Source organism: Montipora capricornis, chromosome 4 (genome assembly GCF_036669925.1).
Source record: "Montipora capricornis isolate CH-2021 chromosome 4, ASM3666992v2, whole genome shotgun sequence".
In the NCBI taxonomy this organism is placed as follows: Eukaryota; Metazoa; Cnidaria; class Anthozoa; order Scleractinia; family Acroporidae; genus Montipora; species Montipora capricornis.
The window spans coordinates 26,054,969-26,069,968 of NC_090886.1; the positions used below are offsets into that span (position 1 = coordinate 26,054,969).

General features: G+C 38.4%; 1 long non-coding RNA gene and 1 pseudogene across 1 annotated transcript in view; both read left to right on the forward strand.

The window, feature by feature from the left end:
- The window catches only part of LOC138045851 (uncharacterized), a 2,882-nt pseudogene extending 2,282 nt beyond the window's left edge, over positions 1-600 (forward strand).
- Positions 601-3,517: 2,917 nt separating this feature from the next.
- Positions 3,518-15,000, forward strand: part of LOC138045852 (uncharacterized) — a 30,704-nt gene continuing 19,221 nt past the window's right edge. Inside the window, exon 1 of the long non-coding RNA XR_011131678.1 lies at positions 3,518-3,846. This is a non-coding gene — a long non-coding RNA (uncharacterized lncRNA). The remainder of the gene's footprint in view (positions 3,847-15,000) is intronic.

Below are 15,000 nucleotides of genomic sequence, written 5' to 3' on the forward strand. Positions count from 1 at the left end.
AATCCAACTCGAAATCCTAACTCGAAAATCCAACTCGAAAATCCAACTCGAAATTCAACTCGAAATCCTAACTCGGTAATTAGTCTGTCTCCTTTGAAGGATGTGAGGCAGCAGGGGGAGAAAGTTGCGTCATTCATGGATTCTTTGCAACAATCACAGACGCAGCAGCTAGCTATGATGAACCAATTTATGGGATCAATTGTGAAAATCCTTGACCAACAGAATGAGAAAGACAACTAAACTTTAATTCAGAGACAACAATTATCCAACATTATCAAAAGACATGTTATTGTTTATGTTACGAGTCGATCAAACGAAATTATGGAAACAAATGAATGTAGTTTTAACTGATTTCTTGTTATAAAGACAAAAATTATCTTTATCATACACTTTTGTTAAAAAATCTGAACAATATGTATTTAATTGCTAGAAATTTTATACAGTGATGGAAATCGCTTCTAATGATTCCACAACTGCATGTTGAGCACAAATTACAATGCAATATTTTTATAGTATTTGCTCGTTGATTTTCTTCTATTTTCTTTGTGAAAATTCAAATACAGTATAAAAGGATGAAATAATTAAAAAAGATTTGAAGAATCATAGACTGTCCTTTAGCAACTCTCTTATATCTTCCCCGTCCTGCATGAAGTCATTGTTCTGTTCGTTTCCGCGGTCATCACCGTCATCGTAAAAATCATCCTCCCATTCGTCCCCAATTTTTATACAAAAGTTATGCAGCACTGCACAAGCAATGGAAATCTTCACCGAGAAAGTTATTCTGCTATCCAAGCGCTTTTGTAGAATTCTCCAACGACTTTTGAGGCGGCCAAAAGCGCATTCGATGGCTACTCGTGCCGACGACAGTTCCTTGTTAAATGTTATCTCGCCAGGGTTACGCGTGCCTTCAGGATAAGGCTTCATAAGCCAGGGGGAAATAGGGTATGCGCTGTCTCCAACCAGGTAAGGACGAGTATCTGTGATTCCAATTCCTTCAACGGGTTCCTTGAGTATATCTTCGTTGCTTGCTCTTTGATAAACACTAAGGTGCAAATATGGTAGCAAATGTGGCATTTACCCTCTTTGCCACAGGTTTACCCTTGAGCTTGCACATCTTTGCTATTTATTGGCACAGTGCAAATCAGGTATAAATCCATTGGACTTAGGGCTTGTATGCAACAGGCAAGCTCCTGATCATGGGCTCCCGCTTGGTCTTATACCCGACCTGAAAGGTACGTTGTGTTTCGTGAGCAGCACCACGTTTTTGGCTTTTCTATGGGGCGACAAGGGTGATATCATAAAAAAAAGGTTTTCATAAATGATTACGCAGAAGGGGATTCAAAATGATTAAGATATATTGTTTAAGAGTCTTTAAAAGCCGCCTGGTTTAAAAGTATCCAGAGTTGGAGAACTGTGGCAGATCAAGTGAGTGCTTTAATTAAGAAGTGCGTGAAGGAACCCACTGCGGTCTTGCGTTTGGGGCTTGCCCTTACCGTATGTCAGTTTTAATCACTTTTTCGTTGATTATTATTAGTAAATTTAAAAGGGGGGGGGGGGGGGTGGGGGGAAAGAGGGAGGGTCCTTGTTCCCTTCAAATATTTGCTTGCGTTTCCTTGTTCCCCAAATTACTTTCAAACTTACGTAAACTGTGTAAATGGTCAAAGCACTCGCTTTTCTCCGCTTCAAATCATGCATCACAGGATATGTAGGTCTCCCCGTCCAATGTTACAAAAGTTATTTTCTATGACTTCTGATCGTATTACCAGTTACCGATATAAACATGTTTGCTTTGACGCATGATTGGCTCGCACAAGGTTAACAGGTTTTATTCGCGTGACCGAGGGCAAATTCTTTAGCTTTGTGTTGTCGATTTTAAAAACCTCCCCAAATTACTTTCAAACTTGTTCCCAGCTTTTTGATCCCCAAAAATTGCTTTTGTTTCCTTGTTTCCTAAAATATCTTGACATTGCTCCCCTGTTCCCCAGTTGAAGTTATCTATGTTCTCATATTCCCCAAAACCCCTTTGAGGGCCTTAGAGATGAAATTAAGGATTAATTTATTTCTCACGTTCTTTGAATTGAAAATACAAGTGAAATTAAACCTTAATAATCTCCGAGGGCAAATGATAGTACCATTGTTCATAACACGAAAAAACATAATTGCATTCAAGAAATTGTATTCACGCCTAATAACGCTTCATTGCTATGCAACTTTTAACCTGACAAAACTTGATTCCACTCTGGTTGAAAAAAGTTGTGAAGGTAGCTTAAAATGTTACAATTCAAAGAATCCATTTTTCCACGCTCTTCTCGAGTGTTACCATCAGAGGTGAATCAAAGTTATCACAAGAGTTCTTTAGAAAGGAAAGGGAGCGGAATTAATAGAACATTGGCGTCATTTCTTGATGGTGCTTTTTGCTTTTCTGAAAGAAGAGATTTTTCTAAATCACCCACATACGTCTCGCGTCTCGGGTTGCTCCTCTGGTTACTATCAAAACACTTTACTGGACTATCAACAGTTTGGGCATTACAAATATTTTGATAGGTGCCGATGAAGTTTGATAAATTTCATTGAATAATCGTTTGTTCGTTGTTTTATTTCTTGTGTCGGCGAGAACATTGTCACCATCCGTTTCCAAGCCATACTGAAGACACAAGCTAAAGGTTTATTACTGTGAAATCTGCTCTTAATGCTATTCCCACTGAGTTACCTCGAAACTGGGACAATTCACGATCAACCAAGGTTATCTAGCTCCGACAACTATGTCAAACTTAACAGGACATCGAATGAAAGTTGATATCGAGAGTTCCTTTGAGGAGCAATTACTTGATCCAATTAAAGCGACCACAGCAAAATGATAATAGAGAACGTGATCCCTCAAATTAAATGTCATTGTCTGAGAAAGTGTTCCAGGGGCCAAAAGTTGTGGTAAACCGATTTGGCTGAAACTTGGAACAGAAGTTGGGTATAATGAGATATTTCAAAAGCCATTTTTGGTGCTCAAAGGGCAAAAAGTGAGACCCCCCCCCCCCCCCCCCTGTAACTCCAAAACTAAAATTCAGAGAAGTGAGCCAAAGTGGCTTTTGAAATATCTCATTATACCCAATTTCTGTGCCAAGTTTCAGCCAAATCGGTTTACCACAACTTTTGGCCCCTGGAACACTTTCTCAGACAATGACACTCTCATTTATTGTGCAGCTATTCAGGAGGCAAGAGTTTCCACATTTTCTTCTAGCCAAGAATAAAGGATATCTTACATTGTCGGTTTATTTGGATCAGTTTTCTTTAATGGTGGCGCGGTGAACTGCAAAAAAAAAAGCTATGGATACACTTTAATCTCCAAGTGACAGTCCAATTCATGAACAGTTTTAAACTTGATCTAAGGCTACTGAAATGTTCTGAGAATAAACTGAAACTTGTTTGTTTTGCATTTAAGAGCAGTGCGACTAAAATAAAGACAAAAGTTGTCTGACTTCTGATCGGATTACCAGTTACCGATGCAAACATGTTTGCTTTGACGCATGATTGGCTCGCGCAAGGTTGACAGGTTCTATTCTCGCCGCCGCGGGTAAATTCTTTGGCTTTGTGTCGTCGACTTTAAAAACCTCAAAATCTCTTCACAGAAGGCTCAGTCAGTTTGCCACGATCCTGTCCACAGCCAGAACATTCTCTGAACTGAGATTTATATGTGGTTTTGAACTGATATTAGAAGATGGTACAAAAGCGTATGTCACAAAGCTATGCGACGGATAAAGTTGCAGATGGTCTTATCTTGGTAGCTATATTTTTGACCCTATTTGAGATCAGCATTGCAAATGTATACGACAATGGATTTAACAGAAATGGGTATGTAGCTGATTTTCGTGAGTCTTCCTTGGTTTGAACACTGTGATAAGTGACCGTTCCATATAAATTCTGATCATGGGGCTTATATATATTAATTAAGGACTTTATCCTCCTCAATGCTCTCAGTGGATAGTTAGCGCGCAAAATTTTTTTCGTGGTGAAGATATTAAGCCAACACATCACCTGACAGGCTTGCCTCAGCGCAAGCTTGTATCATAAGAACATAATCAGCACCCAGATTTGATGCATTCTCCGCTGATTCTTAATTTCACTTAAATAACAGTAACTTCTTGAATTAATTGTTGAAATAAAGGTTTTCCTTTCTAAAACAAATAATTTTCCGTTAAGATATTCCGTTAAGATGATTGCATTCACGAAATGACATTTACTCACATTAACGCTTCATTGCTGAGCAACTTATAACCAGACTTGCATAGCTTGATGCTTTTCTGGTTCAGAGAATTGTGAATATAGCTTAAGAAGGGACAACCCAAAGACCCGAAGTTTCGACACTGCTGCTTAGTGGCTTCATAAGGGGTGATCCAAAGTTATCATAACCAGTTTGCCATAAATGGAAAGGTCGCTTAAAAGTAATTAATGTCATTTCCGTTTAATAAGGTTCATGTGAAGGAAGCATAAGATGAATTGATGTGCCACGCTTTTGTGGCATGTTTCGACTTTTTGTGTTACACGGTGAAACTTCTCCTGAAAACTTGTTTTGCAGCGCTGTTGCACATAAGTTTCAGCTAAGGGTTTGCTTAAAATGAAACAACTGGATACCATCGACCTTTCTTGTTTTTGTTCCGGTTCCGGATCCGAATTCTAGCTTTTCCAGACGCCCTTCATCCATATGCATGGTGGAAAGTGGGTTTTTAGCTCATGGACGACTCGATGTCTCTCACTCACTCCATTCCAATTAATCTAGTTATTACATGAGATGCCGTAGGCATGCCACGTCTTAAAACCAGACGACTGTCTTTTTTTTTTTTTTTTATTATTTCCATTCTACACGGATACTGAATTAAGCTCCGATGGTGTGAATCCACCATTCTGTGTCTTTCAATATTTCGAAACTACCTTACGGCGATTAGACCACTCGGACTTGGTGACGGTTATTACGCTGAGAACAAACATTTAGTTTGAACTTCTTTCCGCCCGCGATAATTGACACAGTATTAAATTAAACCTCACATCTTCAAGTATTTGATAAAGTAGACAGATGCTTTTTCTTCGAGAACGGCAACCTTTAAGGGTAAGGAGAATTTTCTACGTTATTTATAGGTCTTGCTTAGTTCTTGTGTGCTCCATTGTGAACATTATTTTGCAAAGAACGAATGCTACAATCGACCTGTTTCTTGTGAACCAGTTTGTTTAGTCGTTCCGAGGTAGAAAGAAGATAAGCAAATAGCCTTAAACGGCCAAACAAAATTTAAAAATATGAAAGTAGTACTTTTGTCCTAGAGATCTTGTGTTTCTATCTTTGTAAGGTTTCAGGGAGTAGAAGAAAGGAGTTGTTTTTGCTCGGTGGGTCTTCGAGTGAAATGGCGTTGATTTATGGTGAATTAAGATGCAACGCTAACACTTTTTGGTTCTCTTCTGAAACAAAATATGCCTTTGTCACATAGTGGAGTTAGAAAATGGTAAGTTAATACCGTTACGAAGATAGTGTGCGAAAAATGAACGTTAAATTCACGAGAGCGACCAAAAATTGCCTAATATGATCAATCGCCTTGGTTTATTTGAACGGATTTTTTTCCACCGGAGGAAAGAATGTAACCGGGAATAAATGTTGTATCATCTACAAACTTAGGTAAGCATCTCATTGTGTTGCACGGCATGGATTTTGTTTCAACATTTATTACAGACTTTCTACATGTCTTTATTTATTTATCGGAAACTGTTTGATTCCGCACTAGTAGATGGTTTTCATCGTGACGTTTCCAAATTCTAAAATCGTTAGGTCTTCTGCATTGTTATTTATATGAGGTTAAAGACGACTTAGACATAATTCTTTTTACAAGTTACCACTTCCGTAACCTTTTCGTTTTTGAAAATACAGGATTTTGACTATCCGAATTTGTTTTGATTGAAAAAATGTCTCTCGTTATTCTCCGCAGATGAACCGTTTCTCATGTGTACTGTCTCGCGAGTGAAAAGTAAGAGCTTTCATGGCAACGTAAACTTCAGATGTTCTGTTACTACCGGCCGCCACATATGATCCACAACATGGCGGCACCGTACAAAAGTCTATAATATGAGAGAAACGCTTCGACAAATAACTCAGAAAAGATGTACTTACTGCACAAACCTGAGAATTGTAAAGATGGTTCATAAATTTGTCTCCTACAACATTCCAATTTCTTGGATTTTTTCATGTAACGTTCTTGTCGTGTGACAGTGAAACTAGTGACATATTGCTTGAGGTGAGAGTTTTTTCAATAACAAAAGACATTTAAGTTGTGAATAACTGCAGTAATAAGTTTTGAATGGCAAGTTAATTTATTGATATTAAATTTACTCTAAAAAACTACAGTACAGTGCAATTCAATGCAATGCTATATATTTGATGATTTCGTCTTTGCCATGAAAAAACATGACTCCTTATTACTCCTATGCGCATAACTGCAAGATCCAGTCCGCTCAGGGAACGGCACCACAGAAAAATGCATGCGCATTATTTACCATGATATAGACATAAGGAGCCCTTGCTAGTTCTAATCCAATTCATCCATGATCTGGCTCGCAGGAGCCTTTGATTTCAAACTCAAATTCTACATCCCTGGAGGGAATCATGATTTTCACATTTTACTTTTGATATTTACTTTCGACTTTTGATTTTGAGTTTTTGAATTTAACGTCTCAAATTCGACTCATTTCAACTTTTAAATTTGGATGGCCGCCCTCTGCCGCCATATATTCACCGGACGAGAAAATGGATGTACACCAAATTTGCACAGTGCAAATATGATAAATAAGTATTCCTACTCAGCTGCAAACCTTTAGGAAATCTGGTAAATACCGGGTTTGAACCCTGTTTACACTAAGGTGAAAATATGGTAGCAAATGTGACATTTACCCTCTTTGCCACAGGTTTACCCTCGAGCTTGCACATCTTTGCTATTTATTGGCACAGTGCAAATTAGGTATAAATCCATTGTAGTTAAGGCTTGCATGCGAGAGGCAAGCTCCTGATCATGGGCTCCCGCTTGGTCTTATACCCAACCTGGCTTTTCTATGGGGCGACAAGGGTGATATCATAAAAAAAAAATGTTTTGATAAATGATTACGCAGAAGGGGATTCAAAATGATTAAAATATATTATTTAAAACCCTTTAAAAGCCGCCTGGTTTAAAAGTATCCAGATTTGAAGAACTGTGGCAGATCAAGTGAGTGCTTTAATTAAGAAGTGCGTGAAGGAACCCACTGCGGTCTTGCGTTTGGGGCTTGCCCTTACCGTATGTCAGTTTTAATCACTTTTTCGTTGATTATTGTTAGTAAATTTAAAAGGGGGGGGGGGGGGTGGGGGGAAAGAGGGAGGGTCCTAGTTCCCTTCAAATATTTGCTTGCGTTTCCTTGTTCCCCAAATTACTTTCAAACTTACGTAAACTGTGTAAATGGTCAAAGCACTCGCTTTTCTCCGCTTCAAATCATGCATCACAGGATATGTAGGTCTCCCCGTCCTATGTTACAAAAGTTATTTTCTATGACTTCTGATCGTATTACCAGTTACCGATATAAACATGTTTGCTTTGACGCATGATTGGCTCGCACAAGGTTAACAGGTTTTATTCGCGTGACCGAGGGCAAATTCTTTAGCTTTGTGTTGTCGATTTTAAAAACCTCCCGAAATTACTTTCAAACTTGTTCCCAGCTTTTTGATCCCCAAAAATTGCTTTTGTTTCCTTGTTTCCTAAAATATCTTGACATTGCTCCCCTGTTCCCCAGTTGAAGTTATCTATGTTCTCTTATTCCCCAAAACCCCTTTGAGGGCCTTAGAGATGAAATTAAGGATTAATTTATTTCTCACGTTCTTTGAATTGAAAATGCAAGTGAAATTAAACCTTAATAATCTCCGAGGGCAAATGATAGTACCATTGTTCATAACACGAAAAAAAAAAAATTGCATTCAAGAAATTGTATTCAAGCCTAATAACGCGTCATTGCTATGCAACTTTTAACCTGACAAAACTTGATTCCACTCTGGTTGAAAAAAGTTGTGAAGGTAGCTTAAAATGTTACAATTCGAAGAATCCATTTTTCCACGCTCTTCTCGAGTGTTACCATCAGAGGTGAATCAAAGTTATCACAAGAGTTCTTTAGAAAGGAAAGGGAGCGGAATTAATAGGACATTGGCGTCATTTCTTGATGGTGCTTTTTGCTATTCTGAAAGAAGAGATTTTCCTAAATCACCACTTACGTCTGGCGTCTCGGGTTGCCCCTCTGGTTACTATCAAAAGACCTTACTGGACTATCAACAGTTTGGGCATTACAAATATTTTGATAGGTGCCGATGAAGTTTGATAAATTTCATTGAATAATCGTTTGTTCGTTGTTTTATTTCTTGTGTCGGCGAGAACATTGTCACCATCCGTTTCCAAGCCATACTGAAGACACAAGCTAAAGGTTTATTACTGTGAAATCTGCTCTTAATGCTATTCCCACTGAGTTACCTCGAAACTGGGACAATTCACGATCAACCAAGGTTATCTAGCAGGGGCACCCAACGAGAATATAGTTCAAAACCACAAAACATCGCTTTCTTAAACATATTTTCGTATTTAAACGGAAGATATAGGCATATTTTTATCCCCTAAAAATGTTTCATCTGTTCGGATTTCCTAGCTGAAAGTATAGTGATCCGAAAATTATAGGGATCAAAGCTTATCTTTTCGAAAATTTCAGCCAGAAAAAAGGCTCCCGAACATTCTAGGTGACCTTTTTAGGGTAAAAATCCGTTTAAAATGGGCAATTATACCAATCTTAAGATGTTCGAAAATCCTAGGGCAGGCAGGCAAGCAAGAAATTTTACAACAAGCGATCCGAAAATTCTAGATTTCAAATCGCCTTCCGAACAGATATTTTCCGAAAAGTGACGTTGGGTGCCCCTGATCTAGCTCCGACAACTATGTCACACTTAACAGGACATCGAATAAAAGTTGATATCGAGAGTTCCTTTGAGGAGCAATTACTTGATCCAATTACAGCGACCACAGCAAAATGATAATAGAGAACATGATCCCTCAAATTAAACTAAGGACATATAAACTGTATTGCGAATGTAACCTTCCAACGATGCAGCTGTTTATCTCACATCTCATTTATTGTGCAGCTATTCAGGAGGCAAGAATTTGCACATTTTCTTCTTGCCAAGAATAAAGGATATCTTACATTGTCGGTTTGTTTGGATCAGTTTTCTTTAACGGTGGTGCAGTGAACTGAAAAAAGAACTTTTAATCTCGAAGTGACAGTCCAATTCATGAACAGTTTTAAACTTGATCTAAGGCTACTGAAATGTACTGTGAATAAACTGAAACTTGTTTGTTTTGAATTTGAGAGCATTGCGACTAATATGAAGACAAAAGTTGCATGACTTCTGATCGGATTACCAGTTACCGATGTAACATGTTTGCTTTGCCGCATTATTGGCTCGCGCAAGGTTGACAGGTTGTATTCAGCCAGAACATTCTCTCAACTGAGATTTATATGTGGTTTTGAACTGCTATGCCACGGATAAAGTTGCAGATGGTCTTATCTTGGTAGCTATATTTTTGACCTTATTTGAGATCAGCATTGCAAATGAATACGACAACGGATTTTTCGCGACTCTTCATTGGTATAAACATTATGATAAGTGAAGGTTCAATATTAATTCTGATCATGTAAGGACTACTACAATTTGTTTCAGGAAGGCAAAACTATAGAGCCTACTGCCGTTAAACGCTGGTCTAACCTCTTTCCTTATTTTGCCACTAGTTTGGAACAGTCATTCAGTACAATCTATAAATAGACGGTGGACAATAAATTAAGAAAATTTGGTTACAAAATTTTCTATAATTTTAGTAACCAATAGGGAAGTTAAGAAATTTAAAATCAGAAATGATGATCTTTGTGATCAGTATAAGAACGGTTTACCCTGATTTACAATGCCCTGTAAATGTTAAATTTTATCATGAAATCTTATCATGGCTCGATGAGTCCCATAATACTCTTATAAATCTTTCTGATGGAGAAATATATCCTTCGTCCTACATACAAATGACAACCTCAGACGCCGACTGGAACTTCTCATCCTGTTTGAGCCATGATTTAAAGTGATTTTAATAAAAATAAGCGCTCTTCACATTAATCTCTATCCAGACTATTCCACGCTCCATTCCATTCAGTAACTTTTTTCCGGGATCATTTGCTGTCCAAAATTGGGATCATTTGCGTTCCGGGATCAGTTGAAGTCCGATATAGGGATCATTTGCGGTCCTGGTATCTTTTTTTCCGGGATCATTTGCTGTCCAAAATTGGGATCATTTGCGCTCCGGGATCAGTTGAGTCCAATATAGGGATCATTTGCGGTCCTGGTATCATTTGTGGTACAGCTTGGGAATCATTTGCGGTTCTGGGATCATTTGCGGACCCGTACCGGTCGCACTAAGCTGCCAAAAAAAAAAAAAAAAAAAAAAAAGAAAAAACTTGCGTTATCTAAGTGTCATAGACCATGCCTTTTCAGGCACGAACAGTTGCAATGATTTACTAAATGAATTTTGCGAAGTGATTCGAACTGGCCTTGACCTCATGATGCCTCTGAAATTTGTTCGTGTCGATATGTCTGACGCCCCTTGGATGACAGACCACCTGAAATCGCTTATGCAAAAGATTTAAAAGTCGTTGCACAAGTATAGCGTCCAGTTGGCATAATTTAGACTTTACAGAAATATGGTTAATCGCGAGAGCAAGGCGTGCAAGAGAAACTTCTATAAAAGCAAAGTGGAACATGCTAAGAAAGATAAGAGCATCCAAAGCGCTAGAGCAACGTTTGTGTGGAGCCCAGTCTCACTTGTACAACTTGCAGAGCACCATTATAGACGAGTTGAACGATCTATCGACCTAACAATTGGTGGATGTGATCAATACAGCTCTTTTAGAGTCACTAGAGGAGTATCGTCTGCCACACCCTCTGGACCAGTTGCCATGTGAGGCACTTCCAGTTCTACCAGAGGTGTCAGAGTCTTGCGTTCTAGTAATGCTGTCAAAATTAAATCCAACTAAAGCAAGCGGTCCTGATGAGATCCCCAATTTGCTACTCAAAGAGTATGCTAAACTACTTGCATTTCCAGTGAGCAAGATCATGAACGTATTGCTCAATGAACAGCGCTTACCCCGCATTTGGAAACTTGGGGATGTTACACCTCTGCTAAGAGGAAGCAAGTGGAAGATCTCAAGGAATATCTCAGACCAATCTCCTCAACAGCGTGTCTATCGAAAGTTGCAGAGGACTGTGTTGTGTGTGATTATGTAAATCCCCGGGTGTAAATCCCGCGGTTTTGAAGATGCTAGTTCCAAACCAGTATGGCGCAGTGCCTTGCGCTGATCCATATGATCCACAACTGGGCGAAGGGGACAGATAGAATTGGAGCAACTGCTAGAGTTATAATGTTTGACTACAGGAAAGCTTTCAATTTGACTGACCATAGGATCTTAGTAATCAAACTAAGTGAATTAGATATTCCCGTCCCAGTAGTCAACTGGATTGTAGATTTCCTATCGCATCGTTTCCAGCGCGTCAAACTCGCTAAGGGTTGTTTCTCCGAACGCGGGATCAGTAACATCAGGAGTCCCTCAAGGAATAAATTTAGGTCCGTGGCTTTTCCTCGTTCTTATCAATGATCTAATAGTAGGCAATGACTCAAATGCAGAATTGTGGAAATATGTTGATGACACAAGAACCTCTGAGATCGTTTATAAAGGAAAACAAAGTAATTCCCAACTTATAGCTGACCGAGTAGTAAAGTGATCATCACGCAATAGAATTCAACTAAATAGTGAAAAATGCAAACAGTTTAGGATTTCTTTTGCCAAGAAAGAGGACGATTTTCGACCCATTATTGTAAATGGCAAAACTCTGGAGTTCGTTACTAGCCCTAAGTTGCTAGGCGTCACAATTTCAAATGAAGTTACTTGGAATAAACACAACAGCCATGTAATTAAGAAGGCTTTAAAGCACTTGTACCTTCTGGTACAGTTAAACCGAGCTAGGCGACCATGCCAGGAACGTATATCATTGGTCTATTGTACCTGTATTAGATCAATTCTAAGCTACGCCGCACCAATATTTGAATTCATTATGCTCCCAGGATGTATTTAATGCATTGATATAGAGCGTGTACAGAAGAGAGCTTTAGCCATTATTTACCTATGCATTGAGTACTCTGAGGTCCTAAGTAGACCGGGAATTCCCACAGTATTAAATTATAATCAAACTGTATGTAAAAAGAAATTTAATTTTATCTTAAATGACGAAGAAAATCGCACAGCGGGAGTCCGATTTGTTTATCACGAGTATGATTACAGACCGAATTGGACGAAGTCCTCTTACCAATTAATCGTAAAAATTACAATTTTCGAGAAAAGAAGAAGAGCCAAGTTAGGAAAGAAATGGAAAATTTGCATTAAAAGACTGACAAAGGAGGCGTAAATTGTTTAATGTCGCTCTGAAAGAACGATTTGGGAGTCTGTACTGTTTCCATGGTGATTGAAACCAAGGTTGTGATTGGTTGATTTAGACTACAATTTTGAATGTGCTTGGCTTATTGTCAGTGAATTGTCCGATAACAACTTGGCTAGTAAATTAGGGGAAAATAGGAGTTTTTTAAACAACCGATTCTTCTGATTATAGATGGTTTTCACAATGACGTCATCAAATTCTAAAATCAAAATCGCAGGGTGTTTTGAATTTTTATCAATAGGAAGTTGAAGATGACCTAGAAATAAATCTTTTTTGAAGTTTCCAGTGCCAAGGCGTCTTACGTTTCGAAAATACATCATTTTGAATTTCCGAATTGCCGCCTTGCGTGACAGGATGATAAAAGGTATTTGGTTGAACAAAATGTGTATGCCTTTGAATCTCAGTCGTCTGAATGTTTCAAGTACATTAGGAGATGTGTGCATACACATGTATTTAATCTCATGAGCCAAAAGTAAGCGCTGTCATCGCTAAGTGAATTCCAGCTGTTCGTGTTAATTTCTGGCCGCCATATTGGTGCACAACGGATGGTAAACCAACATGACGGTTCTTTTGGAAAATTCACTACCTGACGAGTGGATTCCACGTTAAATTTCACGCGAAAAACCGATATCGTGATTCGTGCGATATCGGCTTTTCAAGTGAAATTTAACGTGGAATTCACTCGTCAGGCAGTGAATTTTTCTTGAATCGCAGAGCTATTTAAAAGCCACCAAATCACTGGGCGAAACCAAACGTTTCGTATTTTTGCAAGCCGCGCCAGTGAGCAAACAATGGAAAACCTTAATGTGTAGCTTTCTTACGTTTAATATGGTTACGTTTCACGAGATTAAGAAATATTTGCTATTTTTTTCCCCGTGTTCATGCCATCGAGCTCTTGGGCGTAGTATAATCCCCTCTACCTTGTCCTCGTACAGTGCTTCAAGATCCTGCTTACATTTGTCTAGTGCCAGACGCGTATTATTACAAGGATTTGTTTGGAACATTAGGACTGCCTCCTGACAACGATTATTTAATTCCTCCTCTTGTTTCTGTCGAATAGAAGCTATTTGTTTCGAGAATATAATGGAGTTTGACCTTATATTAAACTTGATCCAATCCCACGAAAGTCCAGGATCCTGTATGTCTTTACCTGCATCCAACCAGGTCGGTAAATTGTTTGTCATCATGTGTTTATAATTTTCGTTTGCCAATAAAGAAGTGTTAAGTTTCCAGAAACCAACTCCTCTTTCACTTGATTCGATTTCTTCAAGTTCTAAAAAAATAGCGGAGTGGTCTGTTTTGATCGAAGGTACGATATCGACCTTAGTTACCAAATCATGTAATTTATCAAATATTAGCCAGTAACCTAGTCGGCAAGATACAAAAGGTGAGCAGCGTCCCCAGGTAAAGCTTTGCAATGTTGGGTTTTTTAAGCGCCAAATGTCATGTAAACTGAATTCATTTTTCAATTCAACTATAGAATTAACTATTTCGTGGGATCGGTAGACCGCCTTTTTTGTCAAGTGTGATGTCAAGAGGACAATTAAAATCTCCACCTATAATGTCTTCTTCATTACCAAGTTCATTGTTTCTTAATAACTTTGATAAATTACGATAAAATTTAACAGCATCGGCATCTTTGTTTGGGCCATATATGTTTGCAATTGTCTATATCTCATTGTTAATAGCAGCTTTTAGAACAATAAACCTTCCATCCGAACTTATTTCAGCCTGTTGAATAGTAATGTTCAAACTACTCTTTGTGAGAATTGCAACACCTCTAGCATTTTTACTGCTGTGCGAAAATAAAACAGAGGCGCCCCACTCTTTTCGCCATTGATCCTGTCGTTCTGTTGTGGAATGAGTTTCCTGTAAAAATATTAAGTCAGCTTTTTGCTTCCTACACCAGGAAAAAAATGCCCTACGCTTGTGAAAGTTGCTTAGGCCTCTAACATTCAAGGAAAGCAACTTGATGCTTTCAGGCTTAGTTTCCGAATTATACATTCTTACTGCAAGAATGATTAATCATTATCATAATAATAGGTGATACATGCCCTGAATATGGATTGAATAGCAAAACAAATGCAAAAGTAGTAAAAGAATAACTTAATGAAATGAATTTTATGAAAAAGAAGTACAGCACAGACACACAACACAAAATATACAAACAAACGAAAGCGTACTTACCATCTTGGTTGCTGCACACTTTCGCCGAGATCTCCATGGCCCATGAATGTATTATACTATGCTATTGAAAAAGACTGGCGGTTTTCCGGCGCCAGAATTGTAAACAGAAAATAAATCACGCAAAATTGCGTCCAAAGTTATAGCGACTCGTATTGTTAAAGTTTTACCGGAAATCATTCTTAGTAACCAAACTGGTTACGTTCCAGGTCGTTACATAGTTGAAGCCGCAAGAGCAATTTTGGACATAATGG